At 35.2% G+C, this 18,795-nt stretch overlaps 1 long non-coding RNA gene across 1 annotated transcript; it reads left to right on the forward strand.

Moving 5' to 3' along the window:
* Positions 1–1,574: 1,574 nt before the first annotated feature.
* LOC146543695 (uncharacterized) lies at positions 1,575–17,169 on the forward strand. The gene is made up of 5 exons (XR_014885291.1): positions 1,575–1,851; positions 4,981–5,022; positions 7,040–7,088; positions 10,648–13,891; positions 14,754–17,169. It is a non-coding gene; the product is annotated as an uncharacterized LOC146543695 (long non-coding RNA).
* Positions 17,170–18,795: the final 1,626 nt, after the last annotated feature.

Genomic DNA, 18,795 nt, shown 5'->3' on the forward strand with positions numbered 1-18,795 from the left:
ATCCTTGATATTCACTTCTCTGAGGACTTATAATAAGCAAAGCCACTCACAGTAACGTCTCACGAGCACAGGTTCCTTGAGACCAGGTTGATCTGTTGGATTGTTTATTTGCTAAATGAAAAATAGTACAAGTAAAAGGGAGAACTTAATTATTCAGCTTTTAATATAAAACTTTCAAAAACATATTTTTCATGATGGCAGTTGTTTCTTGTTAATGTTTTAAATGTCACAAATTAGGTTTAAAAAAAAAAAGCACACAACTCCTCAGAAAAGCGTGGAAGATGTAGCTTTTCTGTTTAACCTAGCATTTGTGAGAGACAACAAACATAAAAGATGGAGATGTCTTTCTGATAGAATCTGCCACTAATAGTCAGCAATTAAAAATGCTGTATCATTTGGATGTAACCTTTCCACATCCTGTCTGGATGTGCTCTCTAATCTTAAAATAGTATAGTCATTTGGTGTAGTCGGTCAGAGGATAATGTTAAACTCTAAATCAGTTTCCTCTCTAATCTTTCTAAACCTTTAATGCCTTCTTTCAGACATAATTGCGGTTTTGTCAGCCATTCAATGTTAGAATTTTCAGCAACAGGATGGACCATTTCTTTTAACACATTTTTGCTTATATGCATATAAGAACCCTTACTTTTCCAGTCTAAGTGGATTATATCCAATGAGAAAGTAAATGACATATGTCGTGACCTTATTAGATTTGCTTGCAATTACTAATATGAGTTGCACATTTCTTAGCACCATTTCATTACCAGCTTTCATCTTTAAGAGCTTTAATTATTTAGTAATAGTGGTACATTAGATTAATTAGTTAAGCCTTATTACATGCCTTTGTGAAAGACACAAAACATATTTAATCTTCGTTGCGGAGAAAAAAAATCACAGAAAATTTAACACTCATCTTGTGAAGTATGTGCGATAAACTCCGATGTGGATATTTCAGATAAGTGACCTAATGAAGGTTGAATATGTGAAATATAAATTGTCTGTCTGATTTAACTAAAGTTAAGGCTGTTCTCAATGATTTACTCACAGCTGCGTGATGATCCAGATCATTTAATTCTCAGTCTGTTCTTTAATGATACAGCATGCTTCATTCTTATGTGAAAAATATGTCTTTCATTACCATTTAGACCTTTCTGCCATGTGTTAGTATCATGCTAGCAGAAAATACAAAAGTAATTCATATTGATAGAAGAAAATCTAGCAATGGAAATGGAAGGAATGAAAGATGGAAAATCCAGTTTATCAGTCCAAAGGTTAAAATAGGACATAAATATTTAAATAAAAGTGAGGATTCCCTTTCAATTCCAATAGTTACATAAGTGAAAAAAGAGTGAGCCAGATGGGATAAGAAGAATCAAGTTTCTGCAGTCCTTCTGGGTAAAAATACAGGTAAATTTTACTGAAGCTGTTCCAGTAAAATCCATGTTAAAATAAAGTCTCTCTCATGAAGCTAATGAAAAAATCTAAATTTTTCACTACAATTAATAATAATAAAGAAAAAACTCTCCTTGAAATCAAACTGCTCTTTATTTTTTCTGAAATTTTTTTTCAGGGTAAGGAGAAGGCTTTGAAAGCAGAAAAACAGTACCATGGCGTATGGGGCTGCTGAATCATGGCCTGAACCTCTGATTGATCACCTGAGGCGAGCAATGAGTCAGCCATGGGAGCACAGGTGAAAGCAAATCACCTGTGCTGCAGGAAGGGATGGAGCCCTTCCTCTTCCACTCATCTTGTGAAGTATATGTGATAAACTCCGATGTGTGACTGCCAGTGGGGAAGGATCTCTTCTGGAGATCCACTCCACTGGAGTTTCTTACGTGAGCCCAGGATAGGGTGAGTGTCTTTTTCTGCTCTAGTATAATAATTATATAAGCCAAGCTCTCAAATATATTATATCATCTGTATATTCATTGATTGTATGCATGGCCATCAAGAATTCTGATAATGCTAGTCAGAGAGTATCTAATGGCAATTAACGTAGGCAAATATTCTTGTAGTTATTTAATGTATTTTTAGTCTACTTACATTCTGTGAGGAGATGAAGCAACTTAAGATGTCTTTTGCAATTAGCATTGAATTCTTGAAGGGGGCTCAGCTATTCCAGGTAAAGAAGCGTCTGATGCTAGAGAAAAAAATTCCTTCTTTTGTAAAAGAGAGGGACTACAAATGATCTTGAAACTGCAGCAGAGGGCATAGCTGATATTAAATATGTTTTTCTGTAGTAGAAACTGAGGGCACCTGTAATCTGTTATTTTGCCTCACTTACAGGAGAAATTCATTTACTGCGTCTTGAGATACTTTTCAATAATACACAATGAATGAAGTAGAAGAAGGTTTACAATACGGTGTGCATCAGCATGTAAACCTTTTCTATTAAACACTAGTGGCATGAATTGTCCCTTTGCTTTTTTTTTTTTTTTTTTGGAGATAAATCTAGATTAATTAAAGTAATTCTAAATATTCTAAATATTTGATCATCTTTAATGTGCTCATACAGACAAAACTTTGTAGTAGTCCCAGACATAATTCCTAAATGAGTTCTTCATATTAATCATTAATTTGTGTAGAAAAAGATGCGTGACTGTCTGCTGCTCAACACAAGCTTTATCAAACCTCTGATTTTTTTTATGTATAATAAAATAAAGTAGACTCAACTACGTAGATAAAAACATTAATAACGTTAAGTTATAATTCCTGAAGTTAAATGAAAGTCAGCCTTTTTTTATGCAGAAAAATAAGATACTTTTTTTCTGAGATTATGAGTATCTCTCATTATTATTGAATTAAGTGGCCAGAGAGCACACCTTCTGAAATGACAGAAGAATATAGAGGGTAACTGTCCTCCTCTGTAGTGATACACTGGACCTCATCAAAATCATCTTGAATTTACTTCTGACACCTAAATTGTAACTGATGAAGCATTCTTTTTGGAATAACTATAAATGCTCTTCAGACCACAGGTGCTACATTGATAACTGAGATTTCTCTTTGATAGGCTTTGTCACAGTGTGGTGTGCTGTGGGACAAATCTCTTCTAACCTGTAGAAAGCGACCTTTGTTATCTTGCTTTTTAATGGAATTTGTGTCTGATGCAGCTGGAAGGGCTAAACATCTTTAACATTTAATTCAGCTAGGAGAACTAGCAGTGGAAATGGCCTCACATAAATAGTTGTTTATATTTCCTCCCAAATGTCTCTGGGGACCTGTGCTATATGAATCTCACTTAGCTTAGAATGTTATGAATCTATTTTTCAGGATTGATTTTTGAGTAAAATGGGGATCAAAGCAAGTATCACCATATTATAAAATAGTTATCTTTCCATAGTGATTTGCATGAAAATATCTATTACATTAAAGAATAATTTGTGAAAAGAAATGGCTAATTTTGTCCTTATGCTACAAACCAGTGACAGAAAACAATTTGGGGAGCACATGCTTTCATTAACTTCTGAGTATAAATTCCCCCCAACTTGAAAGAAGAATCTAGTCAGGAGGCATGGCAATTAAAATGGTTAGGCCTAAATGTCAGAACTCTAGAAATATCTGCCCTTCAAAACGAAGTGGGTGAATTAATTTCCACTATTTTTCACTTCTAATTCTGCCTCAATAAACAGGAGTGCTTTTTTTTTCCCTTTCAGTAGCACACCCACACATCTTCTGTTCTTACATTCTCTTGATGCCAAATTAAGGAGATGCTCAGTTTTTGCACCTATAATACCTTTGTTCTTCAGGATGCAATGCGCGAGTTAACCATGTGCATCCTGCAGGAGAATCTACAAGATGAATAGTAATGTGATAAATAAGAGTTTGAGATCACAAACTGACACATTAATTCACTATGAAATTAGACTAAGTAAAATGGTGTATAGCAAAGTAAGCATCATATATCTTGTAAGCAGAATGAAGAATTAAATATTCATTTGCCAGGAAGTGTAAAACCGAGCTTTGCTTTTCTACATGTCTGAAATGGAAATGTAATTGCAGCCTTTTTGTCCATCCTCATTATCCTCTAAAGGCACAAGTCCAAGACAGTACTTGGCTTTGCTAAGTCATAAGCTAGATAACTGCACAGTCTAGTGGCCCTCTGGCACTTGCTAAACATTCAAATATAAGAATATTGTGTCTTAATTTGAATACTGTTCTCCATAAGCTGTCAAAACGAAGTAAAAATAAAACCAAGATCAACAGTTGCTGAGAAGTTATAGGAGCAATCCAATATTAGCTACTTGTTAGAAGTAATGGAGCAATAACTGCCTAAAGCATTCTTTTTGGAAGAATGTAGGGCCATATGCATCTCAAACCCATTAACTGTTATGAGCAACAGTAACTTCTTTACAGTTTATTATGAGAACTATCTCAAACATTAGTTTGCAAAATTAGTGAATGCAAATGTTTCAAAATTGGGACTTCTACGGCTAATTAACACACTTATTCATTACTTACTGCAAAGATTAAATTTGTGGATGTTAGCTTAGAGTGTAGGTAGCAGTTCTTTAGCTGATGCTTTAACTCTTAGGATATATAATTTATTATATGGGTCAAATGTCATTGTTTTAGCTTTCTGATTGGAATGCAAGAACATAGAATCTATTTCTGTTCATTTAAAATTGCATTTATTTATTTATGCTTGATACACCAGACTGCAAAGGACTTCAAGTTTACAACTAAAGCAGTGGATTCTGAGGGAGGAGTAATCTGTGTAGGTCTTCCTTGATACCTGAAGTTGTTACAGACAAATTTTTGAATGATAATTTTCAGTTTATGGGTATAGAAACAATTAGTGTTGAACTAAGAGATGATTGAGAAGGCAAGAAAAGGAACATGAATGATAACCTTTAAGATAACTGGTCAAAACTAAGAGGCATGTTCTCACAGAAGTTAAAGACAGTTAGTTAAATTCATGGAAAGATGTCTATGTCCGTATGTCTGATCCTCCTTCTGGATGTTGCTCTTCAATTGCAGTCAAACTTTGCAAAGCATGATTTCTTGAAGACTGAGAAAAAGGTATATTTTCTGTCATTATTGAAGCAGTGATAAAATATCTTGAGCTGATTTTCTTACAAGTTAATCTTGAGAAGTGCTGCACGTTCCTAACCCTAGCACCTTACTGTGCTTCTTTCATTTAAGGGCTTTTGGCCTTCTAAAGAGATTCATCATTTTCTCTCTTTATAAAAAGAAATAAGCACACAGAGAAAACTTCAAACAAAATTTTTCAAGAAATGGATTCCTATTTCACATGATCTGCATCAAAGAATCTCATTAGATGGCTCAAAAAAAGATGGAACCATCGTTAACCTTCCACTGCACAGACTAAGTGATCAACTAGTTGCAGGATTTTAAATGTTTTACTTAATCACAGCTCATAATGAATGCTTAATGATGGAAGAGGGAAAGGAAGAGACTTTCATATGCTTTACGTTTCCTCTTTGAATTAGTTTCAACCGAGCTTTTCTAAACAACCCTCAGATTAGGTTTCTATTAATTCCTAATTAATATTTTCTACATGATGCTGTACCTACAAAATCTGATGTCTTCTTTCTAATACCCAGGAACTGTTATATTTAATCACAGTTGATTTACAATCTTGAGTTCAGTAGCGTATTCAAGATCTAAATTTGCTTTTGTAGAAGGTGCTATATAAGTGCAAAATATTATTGTGAAATAAATGAAGATACAAACTGGTACTAAGTGTACAAAGTATACCCAAAGTACTCTTTGGTTATATAGTATGATTGATTTTTAATGGATTTTTACTTGAAGGTTATCAAAGATTATTATGTATGTTACTGCAAAATCTAGAGACTGATAAGTCTCTTTAATCATCACTGCATGCTAAGTTTAACAAAATGAACATTTACTTCTTATCAATTTTAGGTCTTTACAACTGTAACTGTCCACTAAGATGTTTTTTCCCCGTTCTCAGCAAGTTCAGATGTATATAGAGCAGGGAGAGATGCTCTGTTGCATAAATCTCCTGTGCAGTGACAGATTTCATGGATCCTTTTCCACAGTTTCTTATGTAGTCTCTGTATGCAGAAAGGAATTTGCTTAGATTAGTCTTATTATTTGCTATTAGTATTAGAGCTAAATAAATAAAGGTAGGCTCTACCTAGACATTAGTTCTTGGCCCTAATTTACAAGACTGAGAATAAGGTTTCAATATGACAAACAGCTTTTTAACTGCTAGTGAACAATACTTTTTTTTTTTTGCATTTTAGTGTCCTTTGCCTAGAATGCTAATTATTACATTTTTTTACTTAAAAAATAATACTGTCACTTGAGAATCACAGTTGAGAGTATCTTCTGATATCGTATGTCACTTGAAGCTCATTAAATGGAAATATATATCTGTTGAGAGTATCCACCAGAAATACTTTCATGGAAACATAGCTACAAAATCTATACCCAAAGTAATAACATTAATCGTGGGAATTTTGCTTGGTTGAGTCTGTTCATGCAAACAAAATCAATTCCAAATAATAATGAAAATATGAAAGTTTTCTATTTAAACTGTGTACGGCATGGAGGTAAAGCAGGTCATTTGCAAAATCAAATCACAAGCAACAAATTTGAGCAAATAAAAGTGTTGCTGGCTGTAACTCAGACAGAATTGATGCTAAATCTGTGACCTTTGAAGTCCACAATTACTTACTGGAACCTGAGTTTTCACCTCTAAATTTCTTTACTGAGCTTACTTAAGAACTTATATCAATCCTTCAGCTAAAGGTCATAGTGTTGTGCCATGTTATCTGGATTTTTATTATTTCCTCATAAACTATGACATTTATAAAATGTCAGCATCTAAGGAAACGAGGCCTATATGAATGTGGAAGAAGGATAAAATCTGTTTACTTTGGCAATTCCATCATTGTGGTTCAGAGTTTTCAGAGTTATAAATGTTATCACAATGAATAATGCAGTGTTTTGTATTGCTTACAGGTATTAGTAATTGTTTTTCTGGATAGGCATGCATGTTAGTAAACTTAGAAATAAAAGCTAAGACATATCATGCTTTATTTAGACAGATTTTGTCGTGTCCATGGATAACAGAAAGGTCTCTCTTGTCAGAGGTAAGAATAAATTTGGTTCGTCCATTTTCCTTTTTCTTGTGCAACCTTTACGCAAGCAGATAGTGACAAGGGGGAACAATATAAGAATAAAAGAAGAAAAATTTAGCTTAGATGTTAGGAGGAAGTTCTTTACTTGGAGGGTTGCAAGGCACTGGCGCAGACTGCCCAGAGAGCTGTGGCTGCTCCATACCTGGAGGTGCCCAAGGCCATGTTGGATGGTGTTCTGGACAGCCTGATTTGGTGGGAGGTAGCCAGACACAGGAGGGGGTTGGAACTAGGTGGTCATTAAGTTCTCTTCCAACATCAAGCTACTCTGTGATAATACTAACCTAGGTTGACACATACTCGGGGAACTCAATTTTGGAACAGAGTTCAGAGAAAAGTAGATCTGATGTTTCCAGCTCTCAAACCAGGCTTCAGCAATGCACCTCTCCTTTTTCCAAATTCTAACCAAAGCTGTACCAGCTGTAGCCCCTCTCAGTTCTTAGCATCCCTTGTAGTATTTAGAATTATGAATGTTCTTTGTGCTCCTGTCCTTTTTTATGTCTTGAGCTCCTGTTCTTTCTTTTTGCATTACTTAGAGGTGGTCAGCACACAAAGGGCTAGAAACAAGCATGTGGGTAGATCTGTGTTAGGAAAAAAAAAAAAAAAAAAAAAATTGTTAGTAATTTAACCACAGTTTTTTTAGCTCAAGCTTTTTCGAAGGATAACGTAAATAACAAGAGCTGAATCACTTACCCACGTGTATGATATTGTTCATGCAAGAAAACCAACTCTTCTCCTGTGCTTTTCCTGATTTCCTGATCAAAACCAAATTCAAATGAACAGTCAAACTTCACAACTTTTTCATTCTCCATTAAAATTAAACCCACTTTCTATACGTAGTAGCTAGTGCTTCGGTTACATTGAGACAAAGGAACATTTGCATGGACATTCTTGTTTGTTTAAATAGTTTTGGGCATTTCTTGTGTTATATGCAATTAAAGAAAGTGTCTCTGATATTAAATAAAAGATGACATTTAATCACTTTAGGCCATTTATCAATTTATTCCTAACTGTTTATTGCTGTGACTTTCTATTAAAGTAAAAATAATAAGCATATCAAATAGCAATGTATTGTACATTGCAAACAATTTTACATCACAATGTAAAACATGTTGAACATATTGAGAGAAAGAAAGGAGTGTGGGTCAGGGCTGGAAAAGTCTGGGATCCACCTCAAAAAATGTCTGACATTTAAGGTATATTTGTTGACACTTGGACTTGTTCTCATGACTTGCTTTGTCAGTGGAGAGAAAATGAGACAGTGATTTATCCTTTTTCTAAAACTAATATCTAAACTGGTATTTTTCTTTTTTTTTTTTTTTTTTTTTTGTCTACATCTGATAGTTCAAATTTTCTACTCTCAAAAAACAAATGAGAAGTGGATCCAGGTGTGTAGTTACTATAATCACAAGGAACAGAGAACAATACGTTCAGTATCTGCTACCAGTGAAAGGAAGCTAAGTATCTTCCAGGAAACATTCCCATTTTCTTCACACCTTGCTAATTCAACAGATCTGTGGTTGCAATTTAGTGGTACTTAAATTACATTTTATGGCTTTCATCACTTTTAATTTTTATTCTAGGAAGTGAGATTCTGATCTCAATGTCATCGGTGTAAAATCCATTGTAGTTAATGAGTTACACAAGTAAGGAAATGGTCTATGAGCAGTCAGTACTAGTGATTAAGAGCGGAGCTTAATATCCATCTACAGTAGCTCTGCTACAGTGTCATTGTAATGAGATATTGAGGAAAGTAAGGATTTTTCTTTCATGCTTATAAGGCTGGTGCAGTTATACCTAAAGAAATAAAGAAGTTAATCCATCTTCAGAGAGGTTCTCTACATTGGAACGTTTACTGTTGCTGAAATACCACTGTTTCAAAGACGGTATGGGGAGTGTACATATTCAGTAGAGGAAAAGATTCTCCCAGTGTATGTGTCTGTTCAGTTGATGTGTACTGAATATATAAGTGTTTTACGCTTGCTTTTTCTCTTATTGTCTCAGACTGACAGTATATGTATCATTCTGCATTTTTCCCTGAAGAAATAGGATATTTTGCTGTTTTAACACAGAGAGCATACTGGTATGTTTGAGTAGTTTTCCTTGTTTACCAGTAAATGCAGTAGATGTTTTACTTGCTGCAGTTTTGCCACACTGTATCCATTAGTTGATTAGACAAGTTCACCTTCAGAGGAAACAAGTCCTGTGAAGATGTACTTTATTTTTAGAAGGAGCATTGTTTTATAGCTATTTCCTTACATTAGTAGGTGTGAATAGGAGAGAAAATAACTCATTATTTTCAATACAATAATAAAGTTTAGAAACATTTTTCATAACAGAAGAATTGGTCTTTAGATATGGTAGGTTTATTTCAGTATGTAATCATTCAGACTTTTTGATCAGTAAATGTTGAGTTTACAGATCCTCTACAGTAAATGCATGACATTTGGACACTGGATAAAGTGTTGGTTTTGTGTTTGCAATTAATCACATAAATCCAGTACAGCTGTTTCTGCTTTTTGTTTTAGAGGTTCTCAAACTGGAAAACAATCCAACATTCAGAAAGTTACTTTGTAGGAAAAGGAAAAAAAAAAAAAAGAGGACATGCTTAATGTGCTGGTTATATCAGGAATCTGGACATTTTCTTGAGTACAGTTAGTTTATTTATATCATCAATTTTAAAGATTCTTGATTTGATTCCATTAGATTGCACTAAAAAGGTTGGCTCATTGAGGATCAGCCCTTGTCAAATGTCTTTTGAGATGGTTCTGATGATTTTTTTTGTCAAAGCAGTATCAGCTCAAGTTTATCTGGGAAGGCAGTTGCTTGAGATCTGGGGGTCCTGTATTCTGACTTGGCTGTGGGACATCTGGCCCCTGATTTCAGTTATTTGGCTATCACTCAGAAGGAATCCGGTTAAGCCTTAATTTCAAACTTTTCTTCCTTCTAAGTAGCACATTCTTCTAGAAATCTTGGACTGTTCGTCTCATGGCCTTGCAACTGAACATTGCAATATTGTTAAAGCAGTTCTTATGGGACATGCTTACTGCTGGGGTCAGACTCACACTATCTTTCCCTTCATCCTTTCTTTTTGGTTGTGGCATTTTTGTTTACACTACAGGACACACCAATACCTGTGCACAACTGCCCCTAAAAAAAAAATACATCCTCAAATCATTGCTAACAACATCATAAGCTATTCCCTGTTTATGGAATTCCATGTGGCAAATTTGAATGGGTTTTGGTGAAAACTATGTGGTTGCTGTCGAAGCATTATGCAAGCATCATCTGCTGCTAGTGCTTTTCTTTGCTCTGTTCTATCTGACTGCCTAAGTTAGGAGTCAGCGAGTGTTCTATTCAAAGTGAGAATGGAAAAAAATTGCTTATAAGGTCTTTGTGTACTGTTGTTCCAAGACACAAAGAAGGAGGGCTGCACTGAAGGGTGAATGGTTTAGCAAAGAATGCGGTGTCATTGCTGGAGATGAGGAACTAATGTAGGAGTGTCCTTATGCAGGTCCTGTGCATCCCCTGGGCACCTCTCCCAGCTGCTCTCCACTCTTCTGTGAGGAAAGCTGACCAGCCAAAGAGGAGAATGGCACCTTGGCATACTGGTAATTGATGTATGTGAAGCAAGAATCAGATCTTTGTTATTCTAACAGACATTCAGAAAGATCTATAACAAGAAAAGGGCAGAATTTCTTGTTCCCATTGTGGGATGTTTCTAGTGACAAGATGAAGCAGGTCCCCATGGACTTGAAACAGCACCTCGGAAATTAATAGAAACATTTTAATTGCTCTCAGAACTGCCAGGTGCCTAGCAAAGCATAACGAGGGGCACTGATGTAACATATCTTTTTCTACATATTACTGCATACTTCTACACTATTCTTTCTACCTACAACTTTTCTACCTAGTATTTCTTCCATTTACACATTAGATTTTTAAAAATTGGAACATTAATGAATAATTATGTATAGTGAAAATAATGATTCTTTCACAACTTTTTTATATTCTAAATATTTTATATGAATATGTCAGATAAGTAAGATTTAAATAATGCTTTATTCATGTATTTCAATATGTAAATGTGTGTGTGTTGCTCTGAAAGTAATACCTCCTATTTATTTCTCTGGAAATGATAATAGATAAAGAGTACAATGACATTATTTGATAGACAAAATTTGCAGCTACAAAATGCTATTTTTCAACACTGTCACTGCCAGTAGCTGTGCATTTTTGCCAGCAATGAACAAGAGCCTGCCTGCTGTGCTCATAAACATCTTCACCGGCAGAGGTGACCCACTGTCACAGTCACCACTGCTGAAATGCACCACTCACTGTGCTCACAGCCACTGTTTGGTCTCCAGAAACGTTCAACAAATATCAGTGGGTGCCATTGTTTCCACGTGGAGGAATCCAATGACACACCTTTGCTTCATATGCATTTCTATGTCAGGCGCCATTCTGTCTGACTGCCCCTCTGCTGCCATCTGTCACACAGCAGCAACATGCACGGGAATACTGGTGGTAAGATTCTGATGGTAAGAGCGTCTACTGTCATAATGCCAACACCCACCTCTGACATCATGGCCAAATATAATAAAATAGGCATCACTTTTAGAGTGGTTCTCATTTATATCTATACATATACATATATACGTGTGTGTGTGTGTATATATATGCATGCATGTTTTGTATTCTTTTTCCTGAATTAATCTAAATCCCATTAGGACATTAATTGGAACGTAAAATGATCTTTCCTACTCAAGTTTTCACATACCTAGGTCACAGTTCTCAGCGCTATTTAATGTAAGGCTGCTCAATGCATCTTATTTGTTTTGAAAGCATTCGATATGGAGCTTTCGAAGTTAATGTCTGCATGTGAAACTTCAAGTAGCTATGATTTAAAAATTAGAGATAATATCTTTAGCACTCTTATTATGGATTATTAAAGCTGGTTTAATTGTATATTTGTATTACTGCCTTGTGATTCTAAACAAATAACAGCAAAATCCTGAGAGTTGTCTTGTAAACATTTTAAATAAATTGACTTCGTCTCTATGTTCCTTTGCATACTCTGTCAATATTGTGGCCAGTGAATTTATGAAAATAATGCACCACACTGAAAGCAGATTTTTAATTGAATATTACCATATTGCTCCAGAAACCTGGTTCTAAGAGTGACATAACTGTGCAAATTGAGTGGCACATCTGGACTGCCTGAATTTTGACCATCTGAATTTGAGTAATTACAAAAACTATACAGAAAGGAATTATTAGTTGAAAATATTTGATAAGCATCTTCACCAAATATTTCAGCTAAACTTGTTTTCAAACAGCCTATGAACAAAATAGAAGCAGAATATTTTTGTTGGCTACGATTAGAATTTCCCAAAACAAGAAATAAATTGCATTGTCACAACATATTTAGGTAAGGCTTCTCAGAATGATGCTTTTGACATAAGCACTAGCAAATGTTGAAACAGAATTTGAAGGTGTAATTAAATATTTGAGATGTTCTTGACTTTTCAGCAAATGTTTTTGTTTGTGTGGTATGCATATGATTTATTTTCATAACTAGCATAGTGGTCTTTTTACCTCTAATAATCACAATTATTTAAATAGATTTCATGTCATTTGGACGTCCACCTTAAATAAGCAGTTACTACAGTGAAACCTTCATGGCCTGACGAAGAAAGGAATGAATTAATTCTCAGTTCCGCACCTCCCGTGCAGCAGTGCAGCCCCTTCAATATGTGTGAAAGAAGTCAGCATACCTGCCATCTGTCAGCACCTTTTCATCTGTGTCCCGCTCTTGCCCATGCTGCTTCATCTGTGAGCTGAATACTCATCAACACCCTCCTCCAGCGTTATGTGACTACATCCTGCTGCAGCAGTAGGAGCTTTTTCAGATGTTCATCCAGTTTTTTAAAAAATGCCGATAATTTTGAACAAATCCCATATTTTGTTACGTTCCACTTGAATTAATCCACTTCTCCTTTGACTTTGTTTGAAATTGCTGAGATATGATAAAATACAGAAAATCATCTCATTTAAGTACAATACTGTAGAAAGGCCTGAAAAGTTAGATTGAAGAAATATAAATGAAATGTTCTGAAGTATAAGATATTTAATGGACAGAACAACTTTATCAAAGTAAGGGATAAGCACCGTAAAGTGGGAGCAATGAAGAATTAATGTGGAGTCATCTGCACGACTTAGTTCAATTATCACAACCTGTGGAATAAATTCATACCGCAGTAGAAAAATCTCAGAAATTAGTGGGAACTGTGACTTTGTGAGTTGAAGATAATGAATTAACCAGAGGGAAAAAATACATTACTTTCTTTACTAAAGAAAAAAGCAACAAGTGTAGTACACTTGTCATAAGGTAATGGTTTGCTTTAAGAGATTGTGAATTACCTTTTGTAAATTGTACGCTCTAAGAATAATAGGAAAACAGGGCAGAATGAGACCTTCAGTGATCATCAGTGTAATAATTCCGTGATCTGAAGCAGTTTGTCTTTGCTGGCAGAAATTTGGCTGCTTTGTTGTTAAAGTTCTTCAAAACATTAGGAATATTCTCTATTTGATTTTCAGTCAGCCAAGGTGCAATCATTCATATACTCTTAAATCCGCCTACCTGCTTGCCTCTTGTATTCCAGAGCAGAACTTGAATCATGCTGTCTACTTTACATCCATGCATTACCATTACCACAAGATCAGAAGAGATGCAGAAGCCACCAGTCCAAGCCAAGGTAGTTATGAATTTGTGTCCCCTTTTTCTTGTCTCTCCTGCCACAGTATTTCAAATATCAGTGTGACTTTGTCTCTTTTTTATTTCAAAACTTCTCTAGTAGTGTTTCTTGGGAATGCGTAAATCTTTTTTGACACCATTTTATAGCTGTAAGCCCGTGCTGGCTTCCTGAACATTTAAACCTCTAAAAACAAATAAGATCCTAACACCAGCCACTGTTTCAACAGCAAGGGAAGAGTAAACAGCTGGGGTGAAAGTTCCAAATGCACGTTGCACTTGTTTTAGGACCTGTTATCCTTCTGTCCTTAGATGTTCAGAAAAGGATGTCTTTGATATATAGCACTGATAAGAGGCTTATTCCGTTAAGCTGTAGCGATTCTAGCTTTCATGCATCATTTGACAGAGAAAATGAGAATTTGCAGAAGTAATAGCTAATGTAAAGAGTATTAGGTTGCAGTGCAATTCGACAGGTAGAAAATAAAGTTCATGTATTATGTTATAGATGGGCTTGCATATCTTATTGCATGTGCACAAAAGAGAACTTCTTGGTTTGCTATTTCCATATCAAACAAAAAAAATAAAATGCTAGGACCATTGTTTCTGGAGTGGGCTTTATCCTCCGTATCTCCTAACAGAGGACAGGATTTCAGTTTCAGATGAACTTTCTTACACATAAAGGTAAACTGAAGTTGGAAAAAGAAAAAGAAAGCTCTAAGCAGAAGTGTGAGAAAAATAAAATAATAGTTGACTCAAATAATGATTTTACTAGCTCCATGTCCTACATAACATCTTCAGATATACAGGCACCACCTTAATGCTTAAATAATTCTTGTGTGACTTTTTTTTTTTCTGAACTATTTCAGGCATTTGTCAAACTATTCTCACCCTGCTTCCTGAAGTTCACTTTGAAAGAGTATTTCTTCACCATTCACTTCTACTTACAAGAGGATGAAGGAGAAAGTATTGTGAATTTTAAGGAAGTGCATGCCACTGCAGTTTAATTAATACCTTTGGTATCTGAGAAGAGTGGTAGAAAAGAGTAAAAAAGTAGTTACATGATTCGTTGCACAGTGAGTTGTGAAAGTGACTTACAGTGACAAAATCTATTGCAATCTATTAAAATATCCAAGCATTTTGGACACATCATGAGCAGTGAGGTGATAGCTATTTCATTCCTGCAGCACTTTAATGCCTCCATAACTTGATGGCACTTGTAAGCAATAATCCGAATTGCCTATCAGATGATCCATTTACTATTATTTACAAAAGAGTGAATGAATAACTTAGAATGTCACCATTTTTGTATGGAAATAAAGTGAGTTTGGCAACTTCTATAATGAAGGAAAGTACAAGCAGTATTTTAAATTGTTCTCTTCACATAGCTGTGCGTAAGGAGTTGGTTTCATGTAGCCATTTGATTAGCTCCCGCATTTCAGAAGCAAAGCATAAAGAAACAAAAGGCCCAAATTTGCATTCTTTCAGACTGTGGCTTTAGAGGAAATTTAGCTTAGCAGAATGTCACAATTAGGCTACAGTTATTTTTACTAGTGCTGGCAGTTTCTTGGAAACCTTAGCCAAAAATATTTTTGCAATTGCACCAATAAACATCTAAAACATTTTAAATTTCTTTGAAATTGATTTTACTTTACATTGTTTTTTCCACAAGGCTGTTTGGGAGGGGGTAAGATTGCTAATACAAAAGTAGTGTTTAAATAGGTGATAGAATAAAATGAAAATTTTAATCTTTTACTCTACAGCATTATAAATAGCTGAGGTTTTTTTTGTGTGTGTGTTATTGTAGTGGAGCATTTTAACTGATCTGTTTTAGAGAATAATTGATGTTCATGGCCAACTCAGCTGGTAGAAAACTGACAGTTTTCTGGTAAAGACCAAACTGGAACAACCAGCTGGTTTTATGAGGAATGATCATGCCTTTTATGACTACTTCTTGACATGAACTTGCTACTGGCCAGTGACACAAGGGAAAATGTTCACGCTCCATTACAGTACTTTCCCATTATTAACAGTGATATTAGACTACCATCTAGAGGCCTAGCTAACATTATGTTATTCGAAAGGAATGCCTGCTAGACCAATAGAAATGTTACCAGCTTTGCTTTGAACTACAATTTTGTATATCCTTCCAGTTCAACTTCTAGGGCACTTCAGCAAAACATTTAAATACAGATGAAAAATGTTTCATGTTTTGTGTATCCTGAACATGAAATGTGATAAATCAAGTTCAAGAATCCAGTCACAGCTGCAACAAGCAAGTGAAAGCCTTGCACAGACTAAAATTAAATGTTAACCTTACGTGTTTCCAATGTAGCTAAGGTACTGTTTTTGCAAACTATCCTGATATGTTTAAGAAAATGCTTTGCATGGATGTGCAAGTGTATGGAGTATAAAAAAGCTATTTAGTGCATGAAGGGGACATCTTTGCATGCAGGGTCAGTGGAGCAAATGTGTCCTGCAAATGGCTCTCATTAGGCTTCTGTTAGAATCAACTGTTCGATTGTTCTAAAATATAATCTCTTCTGATTCCTGTTTTTCAGTTGAATTCCTCATAATCCCATTCCCATGTCATCTTGTCACCTTCTTACATATACTAGTAAATTCAATACATTCTTAAGATGGCTGTGTGTATTGCACTGATTTCTTTGCAGACACCTGATTTTCCTAATGTTAAAAAGGTATCTTTAAATTCCTAGTGTGAACAGAAAGCTATGTAAGAAATGTAAAGAAAATTATAGTGCTAGTTCCACATATATAAATATTCTGCTGTTTATGGTTGTTTTTTTATAGTCTGTATATACTGGCACTTTTGTTTGGTACCTTCTCTTTGGCCTGTTGAAGACCTAATTACTTGCTGAAAAGCTAATCATGAGGAGCCATTTTTCGATCAAGCAAAGAAATTGGACAGAAATTAGTATTCCGTGCTATCAGCTTGATAATAAACATTGTCTATTCACTCTGAGCCTGAGGTTGTCTGAGCCTAAAAATATATGGCAAAATGAAATGTGGCTTATTTTGAGACAGTGTCATTTTAACCATGATCACAAGATGGCATCATTACAGAATCCTTCACATCAGGTAAACTAGAAAAATTTACATGTAAGAAACTTTTATCAATCCTATTCTGTTCCCCAACAGAAGCACTGAGTCTGTTTTGTTCCTTTCAGGGAAGCATCAATCCATTTGAGAGATCTGATGAGAAGGAAGAATGGTTAGAAGTCCAGTAAACACATCAGAACTGGGGATATACATATGAACTATGAGGAGGGACAAGGTAAAAGTCATCAAATGCTCTTTACAGAGAAAAAAGAATATTTGTTTAAAATGCTTAAAGAAGCAATTAATTTTTAATGTATCACAGTTATTTTAGTTTCGATTTGGGAAAGAAGCAGGAGAGCAAGGCATTGAATCAATGCTTTTGAAGGTTTTGGGTCTAGATTATTGAAGTAATTTATTAAGTACAGGTTAGAGATGGAGACACCTGTCAGAAATGATTTGATTAAAACTGATTTTATTTTGGGTAAACTTATGGTCTCAATATCCTGTTAAGGTCTCTCTCTGTTCTGTTTTCTGTGTATATCTCTACATACTCACCTTAGTTCACTCTCAGATTCAAAACCAGCTTTAAAACTTGACAGTGCTCTCTAAAACTCAGAGCAGGAGAAGCATTGGCAGGTGGTGCCAGTCTCTTCTCCCTGGCCACTGATGATAACACACGAGGGAACAACACAGAGCTGCACCAGGGGAGGATCAGACTGGACATGAGGAAAAATTTCTTTGCTGTCAGGGTGGGCAAACAGGAGCAGGCTTCCTGACAAAGAGACTGGTGCTCCAAGCCTGTCAGGGCTTCAGATAATGCCATCAGAAAATGATATTGAAGGCCTCTTGTCGTGTCGTTGCCTTTGTTGCCAAAAGAAACATAATTTCATTTCCATAAGAATGGCATTTTCTTAGGGAGACCAGGAAGCCAACAGCTTTACTCTCTCTTCTAGTCCTCAGTACTCTCCTGTATGTCTTTCTCTTATCCATATACTGTTAGTGATTTCTGAGAATAAAATATATTTAAACAACAGGCGTAGTAAGGAATGGAAGGATATATAGTATGTACTTTGACTTTACAGTTCTTCATCTACTTGCTGGATGTAACATAAGAAGAAAATAAGTTTTAATAGCTGAGGAAAGTTTCATTCTTATCCACAGAGAGTTTGTTGACTAGCCTTTGACAATACTGTTTTTCCCCTTTCCCTTTACTCTCGGTGATGATGGGCAGTGAACACTGTGCACTATGTTTATATACACTTTCATCTCTTTCTAATCTGTTTACATTTAAGGTTCTTATAAGAAGGAAATTTTTGAAATAACAGTCTGGTTTTTATGTTTGGTTTAGTGTATTTCTTGTTTTTAACAAGTTGCTGTATTTTAGACACAAACACAATATTTTAAAAATAGCATTTTAAATAAGTGGGAATTTCTGTTTTTTCTATTTCCATAATCGTAGAAAAGAGCTAAGTAAGTAAATACCTTATCATGTCATTAGCTAGCATGATGTTTATGCTTATCTGAGCATAAGTACTATAAAGGTGCTTATGAGGTCTGGCTTATGCTAGTATCCCTCTAAAGAAAGAAGGGCAGGTAACATAAAACATACTTCATTAGGTTATACTTTCTAGTAAGACCCAAATAATTCCTCTCCTGAAATGAAGCATCACCTCTCACAGCAATGTAGCTGAGGTAGCTTTGATATACATTAACACGAATTTTTGTAAGGTGGAGTCCTATCTGAGAGCAGAAATGCCTATTTTGGATTAGTACTGCTTAATTGTACACCAGGAGTGCTTCTTTGTTTTACCAGTGAATGTTTAACACAGATAAAGCCATTTTTCAGATTAC

This window comes from Meleagris gallopavo, chromosome 10 (genome assembly GCF_905368555.1).
Source record: "Meleagris gallopavo chromosome 10, MGAL_WU_HG_1.1, whole genome shotgun sequence".
NCBI lineage: Eukaryota > Metazoa > Chordata > Aves > Galliformes > Phasianidae > Meleagris > Meleagris gallopavo.